Genomic DNA, 6,932 nt, shown 5'->3' on the forward strand with positions numbered 1-6,932 from the left:
TGGCTAGCATTTGGTTCGACAAACGGATGGGGATGAATATATGTGGGGTCGGGATGGGCCAGTGTGGGTCACATCCGACGTGGCAGACGCGCCTGAGCGCGCCCGGACATCCCCATCCCCGTCCTAGAATTGGGCAGGATATAAGGGGTGTCGGTCAGCCCGGGTGTTTAGGGCCGGTATGAGGAGCCCGACTGAGTCACTTTTTCTTCACTGGTCAATGACCGGACTGTCTGTCCGGACGTTTGAGATGGATATAAGGCACTCAGCTGTAGATGCTCTTACTTCCGATGTTGAAACTTTGTAATAATATCGTTGTGTGCATCAATTGATAGAGGCCGGAGAATCGTAAATCTTTATATGCCTGTGACACTCTGAAATGAGAAGGATTTCCATAAAAAATTTAAGGTTCCTTCTCACCGGCAAAGTCTGAATGAACGGAAGACTCCATGTGAGCTAGCTCAGCAAAGGCCTTCCCTGAAAATGTCAATTGGAAGAGCTCATGGAGATGATCAAGTGAAGAACGTCTCCAAGTGAGTGGCCAGCATCCACTTAATTTGCTCTCTATCAATTTGTCCAACCAAAAGAATGTGGCCACGTAGGGCAATGAAAGGAGTCACTAACTGATTAAATAATTATTATGTACATCAAGGATGCTGGCTCCCCGGCTGTCCTATAAATACCCGCAGAACTAACCAGCTAATATGCACCCTGACGAGCACATGCAATATGGCTCTTGGTACTCTGGTTATCATGGCCACCATGCTGGTGTATTTTCTCTTGAAAAATAAAAGAGTGCTATTGTCCCAGAAGCAACGGGGGCGACGAGGCAGGCTGCCCCCGGGGCCTGCGGCGCTGCCCATCATCGGTAACATGCATAAGGTGATTCTGAGCAAGCCGGCGGTGTTCCGATGGATCCGTGGCCTGCTCAAGGAGATGAACACAGACATCATGTGCCTCCATCTCGGAGCTACTCATGTCATTGTTGTGGCATGTCCACAGATGGCCTCTGAGGTACTACGAAAAAATGATGAAGTTTTTGCCTCCCGTCCAACCACCTTTGCCTCGGGCATATTCAGCTTCGGGTACAAGGGCTCCATCTTCTCACCGCACGGAGACCAGTGGAAGAAGATGAGGCGTGTCCTCATTGTTGACATCCTTGCCTCATCCATGGAGCGAAAGCTCCACCACCTCCGGAAAGAGGAGTACGACCACCTAGTGAGGTACATTAATAAAACTCATTGCAGTGACTTGGCATGTCCAGGCAACATTTTCAACGTCCGTCATGTAACCCAGCACTTTGTTGCTAACATGATAAGAAGGCTTGTGTTCGGTAAAAGATACTTCAGTGACCTACCAGCTTCATCCAATAGTGGGCCTGGACATGATGATGTGGCACATGTTGCCGCTCTCTTCACGGCTCTGAACCATCTCTACAGCTTCTGCATGTCCGACTACTTCCCAGCGCTCGTAGGCCTCGACCTGGATGGCCATGAAAAGGTTTCCAAGGATGCCATGCAAACACTCAACCGGTTGCATGATCCCATTATAGAGGAGCAGATCCGCGAAAGGTCATCCACTCTTGAGAAATGTGGTGAAAAGAAAGAGGCGAGAGACTTTTTGGATGTCCTGGTTCATCTTAAAGATGCAGAGGGACAACCATTACTGTCCTTATAAGAAATTAGAGCACAAACAGTGGTTAGTATGTCACCTTAAGCTCAATAGAAAGTTCATTCATTGTTCTTTGAGCCATATTATACATGTATTGACCTTTTCAGTTGCGTTGTACTTATTACTTTATTTATTCTCACATCTATGGATGTAGGAAATGATGTTTGCAGTAGTCGATAACCCATCTAATGCGGTTGAGTGGGCACTCGCTGAGATGATGAACTTGCCAGAGATCATGCAAAAAGCAACTAAGGAACTTGATGGTGTCGTTGGTAAAGATAGACTAGTGCAGGAGTCTGACATTCCTCAACTAAACTATCTCAAATCATGCATCCAGGAGGCCTTCCACTTACACCCATACCATGCTCTTAACGTACCCCATGTCGCCATGGCGGACACAACTATTGCTGGATACACCATCCCCAAGGATTAGCCACATACTTTTAAGCCGGCTTGGACTTGGCCGCAATCCCAAGATCTGGACTGAACCACTGGAGTTTCAGCCTGAGAGGCATTTGAACACTGCGAATGTACTTCTCACTGATCCAGGCCTACGTTTCATTTCATTTAGCAGTGGGCGGAGGGGTTGTCCTGGGATTTCACTTGGTACCTCTATGACAATGATGTTGTTCGCAAGGATGTTGCAGGGATTCACTTGGACAAAGCCTCCCGGCATTAAGAGTATCAGTCTCCAAGAACGCAATGCGGGCCTTACACTAGCTGAACCCCTTGTTCTGCAAGCTACACCAAGATTGGCTGCACATCTCTATATACGATCCAATTAAATAGATTTAGTATGCGTTTTCTCATTTATGTGTCAATAAAATGTATCTGGAACTAGTGTATGTTACATGTTTCTGGCGCTACGTTCGGTTCTCTTGTAATGTTATTATGACACTACATGTGTGCAGAAATAAAGAAGCAATGGACGGTTGCATCACTAATGTAATGTGTGTACTTATCATTATGTAAAAAAAAACCTCTGTATTTTCCATTATGGTGTACCATGCAAATAATCCTTTGAATTGCACGAAAGTTTTATGTTTATGTTGTATACATGCCTGGCTGTACAATTGTGTGCCCAGCTTTGACCCCGTCTTACCATTATGTCATTCATGCATTAGTATGTTCTGTATTGCCAAATTGTTCTTCTATGAACTAAGTTTTTTTATTCTATTAACTAGGGTTTCTTTTGTTGTGAGAAATCTTTTCTTCTGAGATATAAAAGCTCTATCTCACTGGGAATATGCCGGACCGATGTGTGTCCCATTCTAGGTAGTGGCTTGGATGAGGCATCCGGCTTTAGATATTAGGCTTTGGTGCGATGTCTGTTTGGTATTAGGCCCGGACATTCAGCACCCCTTCATCAAGGGATAGGAGTAGCAACAGGCGTTGCCTAGATGGTGGCTTCAGACTTATTGATGTATTACCATGTAAGGTCTTTGGGAATAATTAATAATATGGCTACATGCATTGTCCAGATGCAGAGGCCGGGGGTACATCCTCCTTTTCTTAAAAAAATATAAGTTGTATCACGATGCATTTGAGTAGAAAGAAGCTTATACACAATGATTAACGAGTCGGGCAGGTTCACCATCAACGAAAAGGCGAAAAAAGAAAAATGCTCATCCTAATCAGGCTCAAGGCCCGGTTCATTTCCCTTTGAAACAACCAAAATTCTGAATAACTAGACTGCAGCAGATTCTGCTTAATAATCAAGTGAAACAGGTTGTCCAAAGAGATGGCTTGATGCTTGAAAATGCTGCGAGAATTCTTATTTTGGACGTAATTTTCTAGTTTTCATATGTTTAATGAATTGTATTTTGCAGGAACGTGTATTGTCAGGCTAGTGCTTATTCTTGATAATGCTACGAGTAAGTTCTTGTTGTTTGGTTTGTACTGTCAGCTTTTTGTTTATTGCTGTAGGTTCTTCATTTCAATAATTTCACTTCATTTCATCAGTGCAACAAGAAAGACAGAAAGAAAATTTATTGCTGAATTACAACACGTGTCGGTGTCCATCGTACGTAACTTGTCCATCGTCAGTTGCGTAGGCATAGTGCTGCCCAAATGTTACAACGTAACTGGGTGGCTATAAAGGTGCACTATAGGTATCTCCGAAAGTGTCTGTTGGGTTGGCACGAATCGAGACTGGGATTTGTCACTCGGTGTAACGTAGAGGTATCTCTGGGCCCACTCGGTAGGACATCATCATAATGTGCACAATGTGATCAAGGAGTTGATCACAGGATGATGTGTTACGTAACGAGTAAAGAGACTTGCCGATAACGAGATTGAACAAGGTATCGGGATACCGACGATCGAATCTCGGGCAAGTATCGTACCGATAGATAAAGGGAATTGTATACGGGATTGATTGAATCCTTGACATCGTGGTTCATCCGATGAGATCATCGTGGAGCATATGGGAGCCAACATGGGTATCCAGATCCCGCTGTTGGTTATTGACCGGAGAGTTGTCTCGGCCATGTCTGCATGACTCCCGAGCCCGTAGGGTCTACACACTTAAGGTTCGATGACGCTAGGGTTATAGGGAATAGATGTACGTGGTTACCGAATGTTGTTCGGAGTCTCGGATGAGATCCCGGACGTCACGAGGAGTTCCGGAATGGTCCGGAGGTAAAGATTTATATATGGGAAGTCATCATACGGTCACCGGAATAATTCCAGGGGTTACCGGTATTGTACCGGGACCACCGAAGGGGTTCCGGGGGTCCACCGGGAGGCTCCACCTGCCCCGGAGGGCCCTATGGGCTGTGTGTGGAGAGGGACCAGCCCCTTAGTGGGTTGGGAGCCTCCCCCCTTAGGGCCCATGCGCCTAGGGCTTTGGGGAACCCTAAAAGGGGGTGCTCCCCTTGCCTTGGGGGGCAAGGCAACCCCCCTGGCCGCCGCCCCCTCCTCAGATTGGATCTAAGAGGCCGGCTCCCCTCTCCCTTGTCCCTATGTATATGTGGGGGGTGGGAGGGAAGCCGCACCCAAGTTCTGGCGCAGCCCTCCCCCTCTCCCAAGTCCTCCTCCTCTCCCGCGGTGCTTGGCGAAGCCCTGCGGGATTGCCACACTCCTCCTTCACCACCATGCCGTCGTGCTGCTGCTGGATGGAGTCTTCCCCAACCTCTCCTTCTGCCCTTGCTGGATCAAGGCGTAGGAGACGTCACCGGGCTGCACGTGTGTTGAACGCGGAGGCGCCGTTGTTCGGCGCTTAGATCGGAATCAACCATGATCTGAATCGCTGCGAGTACGGCTCCTTCATCCGCGTTCTTGCAACGCTTCCGCTTAGCGATCTACAAGGGTATGTAGATGCACTCCCCTTCCCCTCGTTGCTAGATTACTCCATAGATTGATCTTGGTAATGCGTAGAAAATTTAAAATTTCTGCTACGATCCCCAACAATTATTATATTTCCTTGTTCATGATAATTGTCTATTGTTCATGTTATAATTGTGTTATCCAGAAATCATAATACATGTGTGAATACATAGACCACAACATGTCCCTAGTGAGACTCTAGTTGACTAGCTCGTTGATCAATAGATGGTTACGGTTTCCTGATCATGGACATTGGATGTCATTGAAACGGGATCACATCATTTGGAGAATGATGTGATGGACAAGACCCAATTCTAAGCATAGCACAAGATCGTGTAGTTTGTCTGCTAAAACTTTTCTAATGTCAAGTATCTTTTTCTTAGACCATGAGATTGTGCAACTCCCGGATACCGTTGGAATGCTTTGGGTGTGCCAAACGTCACAACATAACTGGGTGGCTATAAAGGTGCACTACGGGTATCTCCGAAAGTATCTGTTGGGTTGGCACGAATCGAGACTGGGATTTGTCACACCGTATGACGGAGAGGTATCTCTGGGCCCACTCGGTAAGACATCATCATAATGAGCTCAATGTGACTAAGGGGTTGGTCACGGGATGATGTGTTACAGAATGAGTAAAGAGACTTGCCATAACGAGATTGAACAAGGTATCAGTATACCGACAATCGTATCTCGGACAAGTGCTATACCGGTAGACAAAGGGAATTGTATACGGGATTGATTGAATCCTCGACATCGTGGTTCATCCGATGAGATCATCTTGGAACACGTGGGAGCCAACATGGGTATCCAGATCCCGCTGTTGGTTATTGGCTGGAGAGATGCCTCGGTCATGTCTGTATGATTCCCGAACCCGTAGGGTCTACACACGTAAGGTTCGATGACGCTAGGTGTCGGTGTCAAAACCGGCGGATCTCGGGTAGGGGTTCCCGAACTGTGCGTCTAAGACGGATGGTAACAGGAGGCGGGGGACACAATGTTTACCCAGGTTTGGGCCCCCTCGATGGAGGTAATGCCCTACTTCCTGCTTGATTGATCTTGATGATATGAGTATTACAAGAGTTGATCTACCACGAGATCATAGAGGCTAAACCCTAGAAGCTAGCCTATGGTATGATTGTTTTTCTATATCTATCGACTAGCCTGGCCCTGGTTTATATAATGCACCAGAGGCCTAGGATAACAAGAGTCCTAGTATGTGACACCAGTACGTGACGTACATCTGAAAAATGAGCAAGTTAATCATGTACTCCTACCCTGTTAGTAAGTGGCTCTGCGTTCGTGGATGAGAACGTCCACAAGATTAGTCTCACAAGGCGATTCGGTGTCCGTCGTACGTAACTTGTCCATCATTGCTTGTGTAGGCAATAGTGCTATAGATTGGACTGGAGAGAAAGGCTTCAGAACCTCAACGTGCGATCTAGAACACGACAGTGAAGAGACAGCCGACGGCGATGACAGTAGGAGCCTGTGCACATTCGAATGGTCGACAAATGGAATTTCTCTTGGCTGTCCTGGATGCATCTGAACTTGCCAATTTCGAATCGTTAAGATAAAGCTTTTTTTTTCTAAGACACCTATTTGCTCGCCAGTGCATTTTGAATGTAGAGCCGGGGAGTTGTTGATCTCTCTTAGAGTATCTCCACCCGGCCACAGGACACCTTTTTAGGCTCGGGCGGCACCTTATCCAGGCGAAACCCAGCGCGTTGGTGGCCTCTGGAGGCGTCGGCGGAAGTTCCGGCAAATCGTGTCTCCCCGCATGTCCTTTTTCTTGGCCCATTTAATCATTTCGCTCACAAACTTTTGGTCGGGTGTTGGAAATATGCCCTAGAGGCAATAATAAAATCATTATTATTATATTTCCTTGTTCATGATAATTGTCTTTATTCATGCTATAATTGTGTTATCCGGAAATC

The 6,932-nt window shown here is 46.6% G+C and overlaps 1 pseudogene; it reads left to right on the plus strand.

Annotated features, from left to right (window-relative positions):
- The first annotated feature begins 726 nt into the window (after positions 1–726).
- LOC125529121 lies at positions 727–2,453 on the plus strand (annotated as a pseudogene).
- The last annotated feature ends 4,479 nt before the right edge of the window (positions 2,454–6,932 follow it).

The sequence above is a fragment of the Triticum urartu genome, unplaced genomic scaffold (assembly GCF_003073215.2).
Source record: "Triticum urartu cultivar G1812 unplaced genomic scaffold, Tu2.1 TuUngrouped_contig_5353, whole genome shotgun sequence".
In the NCBI taxonomy this organism is placed as follows: domain Eukaryota; kingdom Viridiplantae; phylum Streptophyta; class Magnoliopsida; order Poales; family Poaceae; genus Triticum; species Triticum urartu.